The sequence below is a fragment of the Odocoileus virginianus genome, chromosome 25 (genome assembly GCF_023699985.2).
Source record: "Odocoileus virginianus isolate 20LAN1187 ecotype Illinois chromosome 25, Ovbor_1.2, whole genome shotgun sequence".
NCBI lineage: Eukaryota > Metazoa > Chordata > Mammalia > Artiodactyla > Cervidae > Odocoileus > Odocoileus virginianus.
In genome coordinates, this window is record NC_069698.1 from 11,911,673 (window position 1) to 11,934,742 (window position 23,070).

Here is a 23,070-nt window from a genome sequence, read left to right on the forward strand (position 1 = left end):
TTAATAAATCAAAACCATTAATGGGACAGTTTCATTGGAAGAAAAAGCAGAAGAAAGCAGAGGGAAAATCCCCAGACTTTGGTTGCACCCAACCGGGTCTGTATCTGCCCTTTGTCAGTCAAAGTTTGGTGTCTGAGAATTATTGCTGGAATATCTGGAATTTTTAATAAAAATTCCAGGAAACCTGGGGGCTCCTGGGCAGCATATGTGAAGCTAAGAGGCAAGAAATATTTCATCTTCTGTGAAAGTCAACAAGAACAAAGAACAAGGTGTTAGCAAGCTAGTGGTTAGGCATGGCCGAGTGAGTCTGTTTTCATGTTTCTTATGCTTTCTCTAAATGTCTGAAGCCAAAGCTTTTTAGAGAAAGGAGAGTGCCTCTTCCTTCTCCCCTCAAGTTTCTGGGGGGAAGTTGCCTGTGCCTACTTGGTGTGGTGGCATTTCTGGAATGCACGCAGCTGCCAACCACTCCTGTCCCATCTTCAACATTTATTCCTGGGACACATGTGAGGACTAGCAAAAGTCAGATAGAAGAAACATAGATCTCAGATGCTTTCTGTTTGGATCTCAGTCCTGAGGACCAACAGGGGACTGTTTCTTCATTTATAATCATCATGGCCTCTGGCAAATCACCAAGTCTCAAGAGGCCTCTGTTTCCTGGGGCTATCACCGGAATAATGACAATGCGCCTCAGAGGATCATTGGGAAAATTGCCAGCGCAGTGCCTAGTTTACAATAGATGCTTCCTAAAATGTTTTGGAGCCTCTTCCAAATAATGTAGTATTTTAAAACTGGCCTACATGTTTATCAGACACATACTATTTCTTTTTGTATTTAAATACAACTATTATGTAAATAAATTTTAAATTATGATTTAAAGAAATTCAAATGATAATTTAAAAAACACTTCTACCTGTACCCTTCCCGCAGTTTATTTCATCATTTTCTCTGCATACATGTCAGAGGTATGGTTCAGGACAGCAGGTCCAGGAGAAGGGCCAGAATGGAACCAGAGGATGTTGTGTGGTTATTTTCTACCCGTCTTCCAAGGAACTCCTGAGTTAAAAAATGCATCTGGCTCCCATTTCCTGCAGAATTTTGCTTATTTGAAATGTTCAAGAAATCAACTGATCCGACTTCAAACAGACGAGGTTTAGCTGGCCGTGTACAAGCCCAAACCCCCGTTTGTGTCACTCCCAAGCCTGGACTTCACAAGCAGCCAGTTTCTTTCATACCTCAGGAAAGGACTTCTCTTTGGCTGCCCACTCTTTGTTCGGAGCCAAGTGTCAGACCAGGAATTGAGGCAATAAATCTCTGTGATTCTTCATATTTGGAATTTCTCCTGTTGCTTCTGATAAGGAAATGACAGAGTCTTTCAGCTCCATGCGTGAGCCTCAGAGAAATTTGTAATCCAAATCATGTTTTGCTCACAAAATGGAAACAAAACGTGCTAAACCTGGCTTTGAGTTAACCCAGACTGTTTTGAAGGCCTGGGTCATGAACATAGAAATTATCTTTGCTCTTGATTGATTGCACTTGAAAAACTTTTCAATGAAAACAAGTTCCTCTCTTGTTTTAAAAATTCTGATTCTTTCTCAATGGGGTTGGGGCTGGGGTGGGTGTATGCCACCAGGCTCCTCTGTTCTCCCCGGCAAGAATACTGGAGTGGGTTGCCATTTCCTTCTCCAGGGGATCTTCCCAATCCAAGGATCAAACCTGCATTTCCTGCGTTGGCAGGCAGATTCTTTACCACTGAGCCCCCTAGGAAGCTGGGGTGGGTTGGGTGGCAGCAAAATTCTTCATAGGTGAAGGTATTTGCAAAGGATCTTTGCCTTCCTGCAGTGAAAATGGACCTCACTATTGGTTGTACGCCCTCCTCTGGCCCTTCCCTCATTTACTTCGGTACTTCCAAGTTCGAAGTTTCATACTAAGCCTCAAAGACTGACTGAAGTGAATGTGATGGGGGAACAGCAATTTCTCAAAGACGAACGATTTTCCCATGATCTATCCACACTCTCTGAGATGACTAATGAAGCCAGCCCAGGCCTGGCTAACTCCTGGCGTGATCACAGTGAAAAGATACTCTCAAAATAAAACAATGAAAACTTTTTAAATGTTGCTATTTGATTTTGAGTATATTCTATCCAACAACATGCCTGACAAAACTTACCGTTTGGCATTTCGGTGGAAGTGGTAAAAAATGACTCGGAACAAAAGGCTTCATTTAGCAGCAGTGCCTCAGCCCTAGCTCTAATTTGCCTGAGACCTGTTACCATAAATGAAGAGAAGGAGGTTGATTTGATCATCTGTGATCAGAGTCTTGCCCAGGTTTGTTTAGCAGTGATATGACATCACTAGCAACTGGCCCTTTTCAAAGACCATGGTGTTGAGCCATACTATTCGAGAAATCCATTTTAAATGAGTTTCTTTCTCTCTCTAAAGTCTACAGGCAGCTCCTAATTTTAATTTTGTTGGCACAGGGTAAAATGGTCAATGATTCTGACACATTCATCATTTTGAGTGACCCAGTCTACCCATTCTTTTTACTATTGAAACAGTTGACTTGAGTTTCATTCATTTAACTAGCTCTTCAAGTGTCATGTAGATGCAACTTTTTAAACTGGTAAAGCAGAGTCATTGTGTGGCTAATAAAAACATTGGTTAATCTAAAAATCATGTACATTTAATCTTGGAATGTGTTTTTTACTTACATTTGAACAAGGGTGTGTCTGATGTCCTAAGAATTCATTTCAAACAAAATATTGACACCCTAGGGTTAAAAAAATCTTCCAGACTTTTCGTTTAAACCCTTACTGGTTCTCCCTTTTTCTCATGTCCAATCTCTGACTTGGGACAAGGTAGATCAGGAAACCACCTTCAGGACATTTTTGGGTTAGAGGTTTTTCTTTTCTTTTTCTTTTTTTTGCTTTTTACACTTACCATAGTTTTGGAATCTCTGAGAGAATGAAGAAATTACATAGCAAACACAACTCCTTTATTTAACATTTACTGTGCATTTTTAACATGTATTCATTTAAATGTTTCTTTGATATCTACTATGAGACACGCATTAAAGATACAGTGACAAAACCTGCAAGATTTCTGTCCTCGTGGAGCATATATTGTTTTGGCTAAAAAGTTCATTTGGATTTTTCTGTAAGATGGTACAGAAAAACCTGAATGAACTTTTTTGCCAACCCAATATTTTACTGAAGGAAGTCACTAAAAAAAGAAAAAAATAAAAAAAATTTAAAACAACCAAAAACCAAACCAGGTATTTTAGACAGAGGCAAATGCTGTAAAGAAGAGGAACAGGATCTTGTGATGGGGTGGGTGTAAGACTGATGCTACTCTGTTATATTTTGTTTGTTTGTTTGTTTGTTTCTGATGCTACTTTAGAAGGCTGTCAGGGAGGGTTTTCCTGAGGAGGTGGCAACTGAATGCAACAAAGGACATGTCACTTGACTTTGGACAGAGTATGAGCATAGTGCCCAGAAAGTGTCAAAGCTAATGATAGGCCTTTATTGTGAGTATTAAATGGCTTAATATGTGCAGAGTGCTTACAACAGTGCCTGGTATCCATAAATGCTCACTGTCTTTAATTCATTCAATAGTCATCAAGTATCTAGCAGGTTCCAGCCAATGTTAGGTGCAGGAACTAGAGCTGGAGAGAATTCTGAGTTCATGGAACTGGCTCCACACCCCAGTGCAGTGACTCTTAGTGAATGCTGGTAGAAGCACTGCATCTCTCTCATTGGTCTCCCTTATTCCTGTTCTCCTCCCCTAGGGAGGAGTCTAACTAGACAGGCTCAAGGCGAGGACCAAACACTGGATTTTCTACAAGCATACTCCAGCTGATGGATAGGCCCACAAAAGTCTGAGAACCACAATCCTATTGCACAGATTGTAGCTAATTGGTTCTTTTCAATATGGTACCCACACATGCTAGTAAAGTAATGCTCCAAAATTCTCCAAGCCAGGCTTCAACAATACGTGAACCGTGAACTTCCAGATGTTCAAGCTGGTTTTAGAAAAGGCAGAGGAACCAGACATTGAATTGCCAACATCCACTGGATCATTGAAAAAGCAAGAGAGTTCCAGGAAAACATCTATTTCTGCTTTATTGACTATGCCAAAGCTTTTGACTATGTGGATCACAATAAGCTGTGGAAAATTCTGAAAGAGATGGGAATACCAGACCACCTGACCTGCCTCTTGAGAAACCTGTATGCAGGTCAGGAAGCAACATTTAGAACTGGACATGGAACAACAGGCTGGTTCCAAATAGGAAAAGGAGTACGTCAAGGCTGAATATTGTCACCCTGCTTATTTAACTTATGTGCAGAGTACATCATGAGAAACACTGGGCTGGAAGGAAGCACAAGCTGGAATCAAGATAGCTGGGAGAAATATCAGTAACCTCAGAAATGCAGATGACACCACCCTTATGACCAAAAGTAAAGAAGAACTAAATAGCCTCTTGATGAAAGTGAAAGAGGAGAGTGAAAAAGTTGGCTTAAAGCTCAACATTCAGAAAACTAAGATCATGGCATCCGGTCCCATCACTTCATGGCAAATAGATGGGGAAACAGTGGAAACAGTGTCAGACTTTATTTTTTGGGGCTCCAAAATGACTGCAGATGGTGACTGCAGCCATGAAATTAAAAGATGCTTACTCCTTGGAAGGAAAGTTATGACCAACCTAGAGAGCATATTAAAAAGCAGAGACATCACTTTGCCAACAAAGGTCCATCTAGTCAAGGCTATGGTTTTTCTAGTGGTTATGTATGGATGTGAGAGTTGGACTATAAAGAAAGTTGAGTGCCAAAGAATTGATGCTTTTGAACTGTGGTGTGGAGAAGACTCTTAAGAGTCCCTTGGACTGCAAGAAGATCCAACCAGTCCATCCTAAAGGAGATCAGTCCTGGGTGTTCATTGGAGGGACTGATGCTGAAGCTGAAGCTCCAATACTTTGGCCAGCTGATGCGAAGAGCTGACTCATTTGAAAAGACCCTGATGCTGAGAAAGATTGAGGGCAGGAGGAGAAGGGGAGAACGGAGGATGAGATGGTTGGATGGCATCACTGACTCAATGGACATAGGTTTGGGTGGACTCTGGGAGTTGGTGATGGACAGGGAGGCCTGGAATGCTGGAGTTCATGGGGTTGCAAAGAGTCGGACACAACTGAGCGACTGAACTGAACTAAGAGCATCAAAATATAAGCAATGGCCCCAGTGGAAGGAGTACTTCTTGTGCTCAGGAGTAGCTGTGTTCAGTCTCTGGAGCCATAAATATCATGGGATTATATTTCACAATTAACATCCTCTAATCCCCAGGCCTAGTTTTGTTTTGTTGATCTTGAGCTGGCTGAGGATGCTGTGTGTTTTGGATTAACCTGCTTTTGGTCATGGTTTGGAAGGTTTGCCTGACACTCTTAAGTATCATTTAAAACCTGCCAAAGAGGGAGAAAAAGGCTTTTACCTTTTAGGAAGAATGTGCCAACCAACGTTTGCCAAAGACTCCTGTAGCCTGGAAGAAATCCTACTTGTAAGTAGTAGCTTAACTGAAATTCCTCCCCTAGGCTCCTCCCCAAATCTATTTTTACATTGTAATGTCACCAAAAATGGGATGGGAAAGATTTGCTTTCTCTCCCCTTGACTTTCTACTAGAATGTATCCTATTCACTTTCTCACTTTAGAATGACTTGTAAACATTTCTAAAAGGTCTTTGAGTTAAGGATCTCAAAGAACATTGGATACAAGAATAGATTCATGTGGATCCAGTTGAGGCTGAGTGATAATGGCCTCTAAAATCCAGACCAGATTCCAGACAGGTCCATACCTTAGATGTTTGAGGCTTCTGTTTTCTCATCAACTTTCCTAAAAGGATACTTCCTTTTTTGTTTCATATTTTTCTGTCTACTAGCTTCAATCCATTGCTTCACAATTCCTGTGGCCAGATAGAATGACAGCAATTGAAAAAAGGCTCCCCTTGAACTTGAGGTCAGAGCTGGTTAGGGTGAATGGACTGATGTAAAAAAAAAAAATAAAATTAAAGAAGAGTGAACTGATGTAAATTTAAGGCAAATTAGAATCTTAGAATTGAGTGGGTGGTCAAAAGAAATGAACACTTGTGGTTGCCAGCCTGTCAATTATTCAACTTTTTGTTTAACTCTTCAGTTTGGTGATGCTCACTTGTCAAAGATGATAAAGATGGGGTGAAGTGTGTAGACTACATAAAAACCGGTGAAACTCAAGATAAAGATCTATTATGCTCTGTCAATGCCAATGTATACTGTAAATATGTGGGGCAATCCCAAGGATGGCAGCTGAGAAAAAAAAGTACATTAGATAAGAGCTGCTCCCCAGAAAGAAAATTTTCTCTTGTAATTTTTATTAGATTTCAGCTAACAATATGGCTTTTTACATAAAAACAATTAGGAAGAGAAGATTCCTTTTTACTTCCTGTGTTTTCCTTTGACTTCGCAATTTATTCCAGGTTTTGTTCATTCATTCGACAAAAATGTGCTGAGTCCTACCTGTATGCCAAGAACCAGTCTAATTTCTGGGGACAAAACAATAGAGAAGACAGAAAGGTCCTTGCTTTATATGCTGTTAGAATGTCATGTCTTTATCTATAAACAATTTATAGATAATTATAATAGTAGCCATCAGACATGCTACAATGTGGTAAAGGAGGCATTCTCTGAAAAAGAGGGGACCTGACAAAGAAACCGTATTTCCTTGGAATTTGGGGTTCCTTTGGTTTACTTTGCATGTAAATCAAATAATTCCAGTATCTATTTGAAAAATACTGTTTACTTAGTTTTGACTTTATGCAGATTTACGGTGATTTTGGCTACACCCTCAAAGCATTTCCTTGTCTTAGCAATCATGACGTCATGGCACTGTCCCCAGACCCTTTGTGGCCATGCTCAGTATGACCCGGCTGCCTGGAAGTTCAGGACACTGGTTCTCACAAAAGAGCCACTGGCTCACAAACCAAGCACATTTCTTCCCTTTTTTTTTTCCACTGTAACATTCTTTCCCAAGAGTATAAATCTCAGGCTGATATTTAACATTCCTTTGAACTGAACCATGGACTTTTACCTTGTACTTCTTGAAAGAGTGGAGAGCTAGGCTTCCATTATGCATATTTATAAACATGTCCTAAACGGAAGGCATGAGTTTGTAATTCTCTAGTCATGGGTCTTTGAAACTATTTTATAAAAGAACATCTAGCAACATCACACTGGATCAGGCTGATTGCCTGGTTTAGGATTCTCTCTCAGAGTGGAGTCCACGTGGCAGTGGAATATCACTGTTGCCAAACGTGGTTCAAACTTGAAAAGGTGGCGACATATCCCAGAACCTCTGGAATTAAAAATTCCTTTCACTTAAAAAAATTGATCCTGAAATTGAATTAACTAATACAAGTAGAGGTTTATAAGTTTCAGAAAACTAATTTTACCCTAGGCTTCCCTATTTTGGAAAATGATATTACCACTTAATCCTGGTTGCTCAAGCTCAAAGTTTAGGAGATGTTCTTTTGGTTTATGTATTTATTTTGCATCAGAAATTATGAGAGCCTCTGTAGTTCTTTTAAAATTTAATACTTATTTTGATAAATGCATAGTGTTTTAAATATACATTTTGAAGAAAGCTGGTACTGGTTATATGACATTGCATGGATCACAAAGAATAATGTTGAAAACGAGTCCTATTTCCCTAAAAAACAGAATCTCAAAGTAATTAGATTTTAAAGTCTGCCTTACATGGACAGTAACAATCTTTTGTTCCTTTCTTCTTTCCTCCCCCCTTTCTTTCTTTCATGGTAGGAACAGATAACACAAGATCTAATCTCTTAAGTTCTCAAAGATATAATACAGCATCATTATGAAGTAGGAAATGGCAACCCACTCCAGTATTATTGCCTGGAAAATTCCATGGACAGAGGAGCCCGACAGGCACAGTCCATGGTGTCGGAAAGAGTCGGACACGACTGAGTGGCTAGGCGCGCACACATAACATCATTACCCATCAATACAGTGCTCTCCAGCAGATCTCTAAAACTTACTCATCTCACATAACTGAACCTTTGTGCCCACTGAACAGCAACTCTCCAGTTTTTCTCCCCTCAGTCCCTGGCAATTACCATTCCATTCCTGTGAGTTTGACTGTTTTAGATACTGAGGAAACATTTTTGACATCAGCAAGTTTTAGGATCTCTCCATAAAGACTTTGCCTGAGTCACTATTACTTAGGCACCATTACCTTACCTTATTTCGAGTATCTTTATTTTAAAAGTAACCTTATAGAAACTTGAGCTCTTTGAAGGAAAAGTATGTACATTGTAATACATAATTACATTCATGTGTTTCTGTCCAAAAGATCCTATATCAGGTGCTGGAAATATTCATTTCTCTCTCTGGTCAGAACTCAGCACCAAGCAATAGCCAACATGTGTATCTCTGTACCACTAGTGTCAATATTTTGGTTTGATAACGATCTTGTAGTTATTGAGGTTAGACATGGTTTGGTAACTGAGAAGTCTTAGATAGGGAGTTAAAAGGATTAGCAGCGACCAGGTTTTTAAATCCAAGGAAATCTCTGATAAAAGAAGTCTGGAGTGGGGGGGGGGGGTGCGGTTAGACCTCAATCCACCCAGCAAAGATTCAGCTTTTCTAAAGCAAAAGTGCTTTTATGAGGACTCTTGGAAGGCAGGGACACAAGGGTGTCGAGTTCAGGTATATAGGCTGAGGCCAGCACCCAGGAAGAAGAATGAAACACAGACCTCCATTATTGAGCTCCTTACTTCTCTGCATTCACCGCGAGTGTCATTATTACCCCTAGCACTTCTGCATAATCAACCAGGACATCAAACCTGCGGTCCTGTTGCCTTTCCTCTGTGCAGGACAATTTGAGAAAAAACTAGTCTGGTTACTACCCACTGTCTCCCTATTTGCTCTCATGACCACATTCACTGCACAAGTTGAGTAGTGACTCAAAAATGTAATCTAGCTTTAAAGAACTTCCAGCCATGTAAATTACATTTTAACTTTTTCTACTTCACAGATGAAGGAAGCAGGGCCCAGAGAGGTTAAGCATCCTGACCAAAGTGGCAGAGCAAGTGCAAAGTTGATTCCAAGTTGCTTCTCCTGTTTTTGCATTGTGGTATCTTTTGTAGGTAGAAACATTTCTTTAGTTATTACACATAAGCTGATTTCATTTGGAAGAATTGAAAAAAATTAATTGCTTCAATATATATTTTATAAAAATTTCAAACCCATATCTGGGAGCTGGTACCTGTTCATAGGAGTACCCCCTTATCTGTGGGGGATACGGTTCAAGACCCCACTGGATGCCTGAAACCTTGGATAGTACCAAGCCCTATGGACTATGTTTTTTCCTATATCTACATACCTATGATAAAGTTTATAAATTAATCACAGGAAGAGATTAACAATGGAAACTAATAACAAAATAGGACAATTATAATAATATGGTATAATGAAAGTTATGTAAATGTGGTCTCTCTCTCAAAATATCTTATTGTACAAAGTTCATGTCTTTTCCATATTAATTGCGTACTTATCACACACTGGGGCCATAATTTTTATAGTTTATAGTGTGACTGCAAAACTTGCATGGATTTCTTTTTTCTTCTTCACAATTTCATAGATAGAAGATTTGTTTTTACTGTAGATCTTAGCAGTCTCAGCATGTTTTCTTTTTTCCTCATGAAGCCAAGAGCTTCCCCTTTATAATTTAGAAGAAACACTTTATAGCTCCTCTTGTGCTGTGCTGAGTTGCTCAGTCGTGTCTGACTTTTTGTGACCCCATGGACTGCGGCCCTCGAGGCTTAGGCATGTCCTAATTACCAGCATAACTGCTCTGGGTCTCTGAGGTCATTATTGGGTAAAATAAGTGTGACTTGAACACAGCACTGAGATACCACCCCGGTTGATCTGATAACTGAACCGGCTCTTAAACGACTAACTAATGGGCAAAGGGATAAGATTAATACTGTCTTGGGTGGGTTGGGGCAAGAGGGCACAAGATTTCATCATGCTGCAGTTTAAACCGTATGAATTGTTTATTTCTGGAATTTTCCATTTGATGTTTTCAGATGGTGGTTGACTGTAACAAACTGTAGAAAACAAAACCGTGATAAAGGTGGGGCTACTGTATAGGTATCAGCTGTTTCCATTACCTGTGCATTTAAATGGATGATACAAGAAAGACTGGCTAAATCAGGATCTCTCCAGCAACTGTCTAGGTTCAATCCCAGCTCTACCACTCTACTGGCTGGGCAGCCTCAGGAAAGCTTAATTTCTTCGCATATCTGTAGCTATAGTTCCTGTCTATAAAGTGGGTGTAATAATTGTGTCTATATTATTGGGTTGCTGTGAATAACAACACAGATACTATGTTAGAACAGTGCCTAGCACATCGTAAGTGATATGGGCCTGTTTATTTCTACAGTGCCGAGGTACAAGTGTAGACAAGACCAGCGTACATTAGAGCCTGTTCTCGGAAGTTCTCATCTTAAACACTTCTGTAAAAAATAGTTTCCCAATGAAAGCATCCGTTCATTCTGTAGTCTCTAGATGCAGTAACTGAAAACTGTCACTAGATGGCGACTGTGATCCACTATGACTTGAGAAGCAGTCGGTTTTAACGGATCAAACTCTGGAATTTGTTTTCTGTGCAGGGCAGCATTGTGATCTCCGGCTGCCCCTTCCCCACAAGCTGGGCCTTTAACAGAACTGTTCCGGTCAGGATACCCTGTGTTAAGAAGATTAATCACTGGTTCTGGAAGTGTGGGCGCCCCCCACTCCCCATAGCAGCCTCAGCATCACCTGGGAACTTGCTAGATATGCAAATTCTGGGGCTCCCTCTCAGACCCGCTGACCAGGAATCGGTATTTTCACAAGCCCACTGGATGATGCTGATCTCTACTAAAGTTTGAGAACCACTGAGATGAACCAATGTTTAGCATCACTTAAAAGTTGGCATTGAGTGGGTCTTCAGAGACCATTTTGCCCAATTCATTCATTCTACTAAGGAGAGTGAGCCCAGAGAGTTAAATGACTCTTGAAGACCACAGGGTTAGTCTTGTGGCAGGGCCAGGACTGTGGAGCCATGTCCCCAGCGTTTCCCACGACACGTTTCGCCCTCTTTCCCTTTCAAAACTGAGGTCAGAAGATATACATTCTAGCCTCATAACTACTTATGAAGAAAAAAAAAACCCACTTGTATATTTACACAGTTCATTCATTTACACAGTTCATTCATTTAAATAGATGTTTCTATAGGGATACAAAAATGTTTGTGCAATTGAGTGTGATGCATTTCCAGTTCAGTGTGTATGTGTGTGTGTTAGAGGTGAGAAATCAAGCTTAAAAAAAAAAAGTCACGATTCAATCGCTGCTGCTGCTGCTAAGTCGCGTCAGTCGTGTCCGACTCTGTGCGACCCCATAGACGGCAGCCCACCAGGCTCCCCCGTCCCCGGGATTCTCCAGGCAAGAACACTGGAGTGGGGTGCCATTGCCTTCTCCAATGCATGAAAGTGAAAAGTGAAAGAGAAGTCGCTCAGTCGTGTCCGACTCTTCGCGACCCCATGGACTGCGGCCCACCAGGTCCCTCAGCCCATGGGATTTTCCAGGCAAGAGGACTGGAGTGGGGTGCCATCGCCTTCTCTGGATTCAGTCCTTAGAAGAGGCATGTTACGGGGCACCCTGGGAAATGAGTGAAAGCAGCCAACTCAGGCAGAGGGATGAGGCAAGACAAGTAAGAGGAGGAAGTTTCAGAGCTGAAACTTCCGCCAGGGGAAGTAGGGAAGGAGCATGTGGAAAGAGGGGTCAGCACGTGTGAGGGCAAGGGGCCACGGAACAAAGAGGGGATCTCAGGAGTTTGGTTTGCTAGAGGGGAAAGGTATGTGTGGAGGAGCTAGTGTGTTTTAAGTAATCTCACTACTGTGACTACCATCTGAACTTAGCGAATGTTAACTATGGTCCACATACTGTACTAAGCATTTTACATCTGTTATTGATTTAATCCTTAAACAGTTCTGTGAGAATCTACTCTTATTCCCATTTTATGGATTGCATGCACTGTTCTATTTCCCTTACAATCAAGTGTTACTATATCAGTTTCTTAGACAAATTTAGAAAAAAGAGCCTTAATATTTACTTGTTCCAGGAGAATCTCTATAATGTGTAGGATGTATTTTTTTAGGAGAGGGATGAGGAATATGTTTTTAATACATACAATTTTATTATAAGCATGCTTTCATAAATGCATAAAATCAGGAGGATTTTGACATTCTTTTTAAACTCTAGGAATGAATGTTCCATTATTTTTTGGTCTACCAGCAACTGTGGGAGTAGCCAATTTCTCATGATAACAAACAATTTGTATCTGAAAAGTGGCAAAGAAAGTTCCTTTCAATTATTTAACTCACTGAAGAAAGGAAGCTGAGTAAGGAGTGAGTGATCTGGTCTGAAATCATTGGCTTTGTTATGCTTTTGGTTTTTACTTTATAGGGATTCACTGGAAATGTGCTTTTAACATATGATATAAATATTGGTCAACATTAGTATGTCTTCTTTCTTGCACAGGAGTATGCACAACTAAACTATCAAGTTCTGGTAGCATTTGAAATACCTAGCCTTTCTTAGGTACTGCTGCTGCTGCTAAGTCACTTCAGTCGTGTTTGACTCCGTGTGACCCCATTGACGGCAGCCCACCAGGCTCCTCTGTCCCTGGGATTCTCCAGGGAAGAACACTAGAGTGGGTTGCCATTTCCTGCTCCAATGCATGCACACATACTAAGTCACTTCAGCCGTCTCCGACTCTGTGCGACCCCATAGACGGCAGCCCACCAGGCTCCTCTGTTCCTGGGATTCTCCAGGCAAGAACACTGGAGTGGGTTGCCATTTCCTTCTCCCCTTTCTTAGGTAAGCTTCCAGAAATTCCTAGATACTTTGGGATACTTTTCAGTGATTTCATTTTTTCCTGAGAAAATAATTTTTATGCTCCTTAGTTTTCTCATCTGTAGAATGTTGGTATTGGATGAGATAATCTAGAAAGCCCCTTTCAGCTCTAATGGTCTGTGGATTTACGATTTAATGATTAAATGGCACAAGAAACTCATTTCTGAGTTTTCTTTGTAGTTAAATTTTAGTGTTGTTATTATCAAAGAAGTTCGATGACCAACTATTTCTCTATGAATACTTGAAATGGAAGCCTAAAACAGCTCTGTATTCCACTATTTTTTAGGATCCCTACGATCACTATCCTGCTCAGAGATATGATTATATAACATATTCTCACATGACGTCTTACACATCTCAAGGTCTAAGACGAAGGCCAGCCTGTAGACACCATTAGAAATGACCGATAGCCAGTTTGTTTTATAGGAGAGGTGCACTTCACACGACGCTCTGCTCTTCTCGCTGCTGTAGTAACAACTTTTCACTTTAAGTGCACATATTACTACCCTGATCTTTATACTCAAGTACATGGCTGAGGGGAAACTGCTTTCTTAAGAAAATCTAGAAACTCCAACCTAGGTTTTATCCTATCTAGAGAAACTGAATAATAGTTCACAGGATGTTTTATTTTGAATCAAAGGAAGGGCAACAATTCCTCAAAAGAAGAACCTATAAAATATATAATTATTTAAAAATTTTATGGTTGAGAACAAAATTTGCGTTTTACACCAGCCTCTCACCAAGATAATTTTGTCTTTCTTATTTGCAGTCATTTTTGGAGTTGATTACAACTTTTCTATTCACTTATTGTAAAAGCAGTACATGTTTATTCAAGAATGATTATAAAAAAAGTATAAATATGGACAGAAATATCTAAAATTCTGCTACCCAGAGTTGGCTAGTGTTACTATTTTTCTTTTTATTTCATTCCAAGTAAGCATGAACATTAAGAAATTGGTAACAATTTGAAATCTTTAAAACTATTAATATGTAATTAGCTTACATATTACAGTTTTTACATATACAATTTTTATTGTCAACCTTCAAAGGTAGCATTTTATTTTTATTGTATAAAAAGTTATAAAGCTCTTTAGTTTTCACTGTTTTGTAATTATCAGTGCCGTTTTGATTTAAATCCCCTTTTAGTTTATTTATATTCATTTCTTATTTTTCCAGAAAATATTTAAGGTTGAATCCTCCAGGTGGTTATAATGCATAGAGGGAAACAAATCTCTGGACTCATATAGTTATATTTTGTTTAAATGGGACTTTTGCTTTGTCAATAATAGGTAAATTTTAACACCTTGGAGAACGTTGTTGTAAAGATTTCTATTGTACCATAAAGAAACCTTTAGAAAGTGAAGAGTAATTCCTCCTTTATATAATCTTGTTTATAAGTATGTATGTTTCAGAAGGCTTCCCTGGTGCAAAGCAGGAAACGTGGTTCGATCCCTGGGTCGGGAAGATCCCCTGGAGGAGGGCATGGCAACCCACTCCGGTACTCTTGCCTGGAGAATCCCATGGAGGGAGGAGCCTGGCGGGCTACAGTCCATGGGGTCTCCAAGAGTGGGACCCAGCTTAGTGACTAAACAATAGCAACTATTTTTCAAAAACATGTTCTACTACCTTGTACCCTCTTTGAACGCTGATTTTTTTATCTTATTGCTCAACATTACCTTATATTCTAATATTGTCTCCATAGCTCACATTGTGACTTCAAACAGCATGAAAGTAAGAGGCAGTGATACTTAAGAACTATATTTCTGCTCATTGTTGCTAATCTTCAAATCTCTAAATGAGATAATCTTGATTTAACTCTTAATATAGTGCCCAAGACTACATAATAAATGCCAAATAGATGTTAGTTTTCAGTAATTTGAGCTGTTTTTTTTTTTTTTTTACTATATGTATTTTTCTGCTAAATAAGAAATTTTAATTTACCATTTTTCCTGAGGACTTTCACTTAGATTTTTCAAAACAGAAATAAGCTACTTCTTTGGGGATTATATATAAAATATCTTAAAGAGTTGGTAGGAGGAATAAAATATACTACATTTTATAATAAATTTATATATATTTATTATTTTACATTACTTGTATCACCTAGTCACCCAGTGTCTCATTCACTCATAATGTTAATGGGAGCACATTTAAAAATAAGCTGTGCTTCAGAGTCACAAATATAGTTGATTCTTCTTTCCAAGGTATGTTTACTCTAAGCTTTCCAAGCATTCAGCAAGTACAAAATGAGACCTTTTAATGAATGAGCAATTTGAGGCATCGACTAATAAAGTCTGACTTTTTCCCTGCCAGTGGAAGATGGTGAGAATTACTAAATCATTACTGCAAATCTACACTGCTCTGCGTTTGACAGAAGTTTTGGAAATTAGTCTCAGCCACATCACGGCAGGTGTATAAAGAAGTCCAGGACCGTGAAATCCAGCCTGTGGGCTCTGACCAAGGGAATCCTCTAGTCCAGCTCTGACCAAGAGAAACACTGTGAGCCATAGTGTGACTCGACATTTTCTAGCAGCCAGTTAAAGGAGTTAAGGGGACAGGTGAGATTAATTTTAATCATACAGTTTATTGAACTGAAGATATAAAAAATATTATTTTGATCCACATCAAAATCAATGTAAAAATATTAATGAGATGGTTTACACTCTGATTTTTTTTGTTCTAGGTCTTAGAAATACTGTATTTTATGCCCAATGTATGTCTCAGTTGGGACTGGCCACATCAAGTATTATATCACCACCTATGGCTCATGGCTATGATATTGGAGAGTTCAGCTTTGCAGGTCCTGCAGCATGGTAGTGTGGTGTATGAGACATAGACCAGCCTGGAATCATCATACATGTCTGCTTCTGGCTCTGACATTTGATATTGAGATGACAAGTGATTTAGTGTCTCTGGGTCTCAAATTTCTACTCTCTGTAACAGGGACTGTTAATAACTGCTAGGCTCCTCTTAGAATGCTGTGAGGAAGATTTAAATAATACATTGTATTTGAAAATGCTATGTAAGATCATAAAGCACCAGACATATGTAAGGCATTATAGCTCTCTTTTATTGTAGATTTACTCTCATGACTTGCCCAAGGCCACCTTCCCAGTTGGTAGGAGAATCAAGGATAGAATCTGGGACTTCTGACTTCTAGCCATCTGCTTCAACTAAAGGCTGTTCAAAATATGCTAGCTTAAAAACAAACAAACAAACAAAAAACATTTTTATGTAAAGAAAAATTAGGAAGGAATAGAGTGGCACCAAGAAATAAATTACATATTAAATGGTTAGGGTCTTCTTAGACACTGTCATAATGTTCTTCAGTAAAATGATACATTGAGGATATTTATATACTTAAATATCAGCACTACAACCATCAAGGATTGACTTTATTGCTGTCCTGTAATAGAACCATATGTTCTTCAGCGTTTCAAACAACTTCTAAATTGACCTGTGGTTTCCCCACTCTATTTATCTCCAAAATATAGTATAACCACAAGAAAGCCCTTCTGTACTGGGCTTGATTAATAAAACAGATATGGATCAATTTATCAGGTTTTCCATGGACATTTTTGGTTACAGATGTAACTCATTAATCCCCATGTGTGAGACACCACCTCTCTAGTGTCAGTCCAAGAGACACACTAATCTCTGAACAGAAAGTGGAAATAATTTAGTTCAATTCACCATATTATTTGGTGCTTACTGTGCGTAAGACACATCAAGTATTTTTTAAGGAGCAAATGGACTTTGTTTCTATGATAATCGTCATTCAGAAATACATTCTTTAACTTGAGGAAAAATATGGAGCCTAACAAACTTTCTATGATATATGATTCAGAAATCTATATTTTTGGAAGATATAAAGATGATCAGAAAGAAAATTCCAGATTTTCCAAAAAATAATTTAAAAAGCTATCTTCTTTACTTTTGGAGGGCACATAGCAGATTAGTTATTATGATCTATTTCCCTAATTGTAAGTTTATTATAGTTTTCATATTTAAAATTTTAGGGTCATTTTCTACATTTGTTTCAATGAATTTCTTCCTGGAACTTAAAAACCACATAATATATTTATCTTTATACTATGTGAAATTAAGCATAAGCCAAGTTCATTTTTGCCAAGAAGAATGCACTCAAGAAGTTCTTTATTTCCTTTTCAGTCAAAATTCCTTCTTAAAAATGACTTTCATCTGGTTATCTATTTTTTTTTTACTAGAAAACTATCATAAGCTTCAGTTCTGCCTGAACTGATGACTACATTGAATAAATATAATTTTTATTTTCACTTGTTGAATGATTGCTGTTGATCACTGAGTGAAATCATTTATTGAACAAATGTTACATTTTCTTGCTTTTACACCCTAGTTTAGAAAAAAAGTTTAATTTTTTAAAAGTTCAAAAAATGTATTTTGATATTTCCATCGTAACTTTATAACTTTCCTTTCCTCTTCCCTATAATAACCACCTTCTGTATTTTTATGATTTACTTGAACATTATTATTGCAATTTTTTACTGTGTGAACCCATCAATGCCCTTGGTGGCAAGATTTTGTTACAACAAAGCCAGAAGTAGCCGAGCTTTAGTAACAATTACCAAGTTTCTCTGGGTTGAGTTCAGAACCTTACCCTGACATTATGAATGTAACCCACATCATGCCTCCTTCTTCAGCTTCTCCAAAATGTGAGATTGGCTTGAGTTCTACAACCTGTTGCTTAAGTGAGCATATATTTTTTATTCAATGGTTTTACATTATAAATATTTCATTCAATTAATATCTGGGCTTGACAGAATGCAGCCAAAATAATTAGTGGTACCTGTAGTAAAAAAATATGATACATTAGGAAAATGAATAATGTATTTGCATTTCTTCAGGAACTCTGAATAGATTCATTCTAGACAGGATGTGGTCATGTGGCATTAAGTATAGGGAGAGATGCTGTTTTTCTTTTTGTTCAAGTGCATCTCCAGCAAGAACACAAAAATCTGAGGAATCTAAACTCTTCATTCTTTAAATTACTAAATAAAATTAAATAGACTATAAAAAGCCATTGTACTATTAAATATTAGGAAACATGGAGTTGTGTGTCCAAAAGTCACACTTAAGACCAGGCAAGGGTAATAAGCATGAGATGGCTGTGGATACTATGAGATAATGTCTACTTGTCAGAAATGGATATAATTTTTTTCTGTCGAAGTTCAAAACTTAATGATTTACTTTATATTTTAATTGCTTCTACTGAGAGATCTATTAAGGAATAAAAGAGATTCTGTCATGCTGTTACTATTTTTCACTGTTGATATATTCAATATTGCATATGAATAAAACCATATTTGTTACACCATGCTCTGTTTCATACATCCTAGATTGTCTTTAGGAAAATTTAGTACATGTCACTTCAGTCATCTGAAAGGAATCATTTCTTCATTACAACTCATAACGTAAAACTATAAAGTATCAGCCAGAAAAAAAAAAAAAATTGGCACAATTAAGAGAAATTTGATGATGGTAGAAAAGCACATACAGACATGACTGGGAGATGATAAGATTATTTTAATTTTCCCATTTGCGCTAGAATTATTTATTTTACAAATCTCCAGATCTTTTATTACTTAAAACCCTCTGCTGAATCATGAAAAGAAGCTTAAGTTAGCAATTTTCCTCTGCAAATCTAGCTGCTAGCATCTGGCGAACACTTGGATACCTAGTCAGGTCCTATGGAAATGATTATTTTAAGACTCTATTCAGCATGCCTCGGCTTAAAAATCAGCTCGAATCACACTCTGCACATGTATTTTACTCTCAGGGATTTTAAAACCTGGCATTAGTAGCGGCGGTTTGCAGGCTTTTGCAGTGGAGGTGAGGGTGGGAAACAGGACAAGCAGGCAGGCTGGACAGCCCAGCAGTCCCCGCGCTCCCAGAAGAGCCAGTGACTTCTGCAGGGGCACCGCAGCGCCTGCGGACCCCCAGCCCCCAGGCCGCAGTGCCCTCCGCGGCGTCTCACACTTACATTTAGACTTGGCCGCCTGCGGAGTCCAGGACCGCTGTCCTTGCTTGTGCCTCCCGGGCGCACGTGTGGGGCTGGTTTCCGTCCCTTCCCCAGATGCTGCTCCACTTCCAGAACAGCCTCTGAGGTAGAAAAAAAAAGAGAATACTTTTACTCAGTTGGAAAGACAAGAAGAATCTGGATTATCATCAAAGTGCACTGTTCTGGGATCATAGGAGAAATTACATTATAGCAATGTATAAATACACACTGCAATAAAAGATGCTGTTATGGACCAGAATTTAAGTGAATATTTAGTTGATATTAGAGATATTTGTATGCTGATTAGGAGAGAGAATAATTTTGTGCATTTTTATGTATGCAAATAGGTGCTTATTTATTTTCAAACACTATCACATATATAATTTTTATCCAAATAAACATTTCCTGTGTATGTTTATTGCTTTTCATGGTTATATTATGCACTAGGTTCCCATTAATTTAATTTCTGTTAATACAGATTGCAGATAATTTAGAAAGGATGTGGGCAATTGCTACAGTGGGAGGAAATTTATGGAAGTAATACCTCAGGGAACAATGTCAGGTTAATTTAAGAAAAGTGATCTCTGCCATCAACATAGTTCCATCTAATTTGCATACAATAGTATTTGAGTTAGAAATTATTCTCTTATTTATCAAACCAGGTCTGGTAGAACTTTAATTCAGCAGCACTTTCAGGTTTTTGTTTGAGATTTTTAATTAGAATATACTTTATAAACCATCTGTAATTTAGACTTTTTACAAGGCATATGGACACTTCTCCTCATTTAATCAGAATTTTGGAAATTTAACTCTGTGTTTCGCATATTAGTCTCTATTTTGTTTTGGTACATGTCACAGAAACTTGTTTAGGAAATATTATTTATATTTGATGTTCAAAAAATGATTTAAACAGGGAAACTTTAGACACTTAAAAAGATTTGAAAGCCAGGATTAGTTGATTAGGAAATAAATGCAGAATTGGGTTTCTAATTTAGAATTTCTGCAATGTGACATAAGTGATATATTCTAGAGCAGTACTATTCAGTAAAACTTTCTGTGATAAAGGAAATGTTCACATTTTGCAATGTTCAATATGATAGCCACTAGCCACAAATGGCTATTAAGCACTTGAAATGTGGCTAGTGCAATTGGGGAAGTGAATTTTTAGTTTTATTTAATTTTAATTAATTCAGATTTAAATATTCACTTGTGGGTAATGGCTACTGTATTGACGAGTATAATTCTGGAGTTTACATATATTTTGTGTTCGACACAAAATGAGGAAGGACTTGAATGGTTCTAGTTGCTGAAGGAACATACATCTTATAGTCCCCAAACGCAAGGCCCAGGCTCTGACACCCGAGCTTGTGTCAGAAGAGTGGACCCAGGAGCATTCTGAATTTTGGCTCAACTTGGGGATATTCTGACATAAAGTTAAAGTTTGGGTTAACCATAGATGATCTGAGAACACGTTGTGTGTAGAAACTGTGGCATCTCAAGTGATCTCCCATAATAGAGTTCAGGCTGTAAATGGACTCAAGGGCTTGACTTTCCCAATCCATTGTTTGTGTGGTATGACTGGCAGGCAGTGGGGACAGATATAGAAGAGATACTCCATAAATGCAGCTGCCTCCATGAAAAAGAAACTCTCCAGTTTCAAACTAGATCACAGGAACAGGCTGGTAAATACGTTTGTGCCTCTACCCAAGTCATTCTTCACTAAATATTCATTGAGCGCTACTATGCAAAAGGCACAATGCTTAGTGCTGGAGATAAAATGTTAGAAAAAAAAAAGATATGAAACCACACCCTTGTGATTAACTGCATTAGACAATAAAATTTTTCCCAGTGTTTTCTTCTTCCAAAATTCCTTTTTCTTTTCCTGAATGTGGTGAAAAGAAAATAGGAGAAAGACACACAGGATAAATGGAAACACTGAAGATGGTGATTATGTGTGTCATACATCTTATTCAATTTACTTCTTGCCACACAGCTTTCACAGTTCCATACTGAGATGGCAAAAGCAGTTTTTGAAATGCACCATTGGAAACAGAAAATAACTGAAAAGATCTCAATCTAAATTTTTAGAACATGAGATGACCATCATCATTTAGCATTTATTAAGTTTTTACAATATATGTTAACATAGAGTTCTTTCCTCTTTATTAACTAGAAGAATGTCCTTTAAACTAATGCCAATTAAATGCTGTTATGGGAGGACACTTTTTTTTTTTTTTGCTTTACCACTCAGAACACTGTAAGAAAGAGTGCTACAATCACATTTATGAAATGAATCAATTTTTTCAAAATTTGAGCACCATCTCCACAGACCAAATGTAGCTCATTGTGTTTCAGTTCATTTTGGAAGAATGAACCAGAAAAGTGCAAAGAACTAAGCAAGAACTATTTAGCCACACTTCCCTCACTGTCTAGAGCAACTGAATAATTAAATGTATGGTTAACCTAAATTTTTAGATGAATTTTCCAATGTATCACTGATGGAAATTTAAGGATTAAAAACTATAGTAAATGAATGCAGCCAGAATACATAGTACTTAAAGCATCTAAAGGCCATATAGTCATTTCTCTGAATATAGTAACTGATAACATCCTTAATATTTTAGACATACAGTATGAAAATAATTTTTAAAAATGAATTACAAAGCAATGGAAGAAATCACAAAGAAGAAGAAAGAAATTAATTAAGTACTTAAAAACCAGTTGCTCTTTAAAAACATTATAAGCAAACGAAAGGTGAAGTGGAATTTGTTTTAATCTTTAAAATATTTAATTGCTATGGAAGTTCGAAACAGTCACAGATTGTTTAACCCACCTTTCTTTTCCCTCCCAGTTAAATCTGGAAGGGTTTATGGCTGCTTTGGCCAATAGAGCACAGTGGACCTGACACTGTGTAACTTCTGAGTCTGCGTGAGGAAAGAGCAATTGCTACCTGGTTTCTAGAATACTGTCTTTTGGAATTCTGAGCGGGTCTGACTACCCCTAGGCCACCTTGCGGGAACAGCCAGGTTTAGGTGCTCCAGGGGCAATTCTGGCAGAGCTCAGACTTCCTTCCATCCCATGGCATTCCACTGCCATGCCATGGCAGTGAATGTGCGAGTGAAGCCTTGTGAGGCCCTCCAAGTCAGCCAATCTATCAGGTAAATAAGCCGGGAGAGAAAAAGCTCCCAGCTGAGACCCATAAAATTGTGAGATACAACAAAACGTTGGTTATTTTAAAGCCACTACATTTTCATGTGGCTTGTTATGCAGCGATAGAAAACTGGAGAATACCTGCATGTATGTGTGCTGTTTTTACAGTAAAAATTTAAGAAATTGAATGTAAAAGACACCCTGTGAAGTTGTTTGAGAAATTGACAGTCAATATCCTTTGTATAGAAAGAGCTCTTAGGAATTATCAGGGGAAAGAACTGTAACATTGTGTTAAAAAATGAGCAATTAAATGAACACAAAATTCACAAAAGAAAAATAAAAAGGCTAAAAAAAATGTAAAAAATGTTCAACCTACTAAGTAAAGGAAATGTGAATTACACATGGTTAAAATTTTGGTTATCAAACTGGCAAAAATAAAATAAATATTAAACATTGGTTTGGGTAAAGTGGAGTGTACATAGTACAGATTTTCTGGAAAATAAAGAAATATGTCCGAGTTTAATGCCGTGAAGTTGGTCGTTCATTTAGAACCTGTTTTTGCCCAAGGACAAGGAAAAACCAGAAACCTCTGTCACCCTTTAAACTAGGACATGCCAATCTATACAATTACTTGCAACGTGTCTCAGCTCAAAACTGGCCTTCCGTTGAGTCTGAATTTTGCTGGTCGTTTAGTCGCTAAGTTGTGTCTGACTCTTGGGACCCCATGAACTGTCGCTCACCAGGCTCCTCTGGCCATGGGATTTCCCAGAGTGGGTTGCAATTTCCTTCTCCAGGGGATCTTCCGGACCTAGGGATCCAACCTTCGGTTCTTTCACTGCAGGCAGATTCTTCACCGCGGAGCCAGCAGGGGTTCCCAAGCCTGAAGGAT

At 38.3% G+C, this 23,070-nt stretch overlaps 1 protein-coding gene across 2 annotated transcripts in view; it reads right to left on the reverse strand.

Annotated features, from left to right (window-relative positions):
* The window catches only part of COL8A1 (collagen type VIII alpha 1 chain), a 157,782-nt gene that overhangs the window by 40,319 nt on the left and 94,393 nt on the right, over positions 1-23,070 (reverse strand). For both annotated transcript variants that reach the window (XM_020916739.2, XM_020916738.2), the window contains exon 2: positions 19,014-19,132. The gene's annotated coding sequence lies outside the window, so the exon portion shown is untranslated. The remainder of the gene's footprint in view (positions 1-19,013; positions 19,133-23,070) is intronic.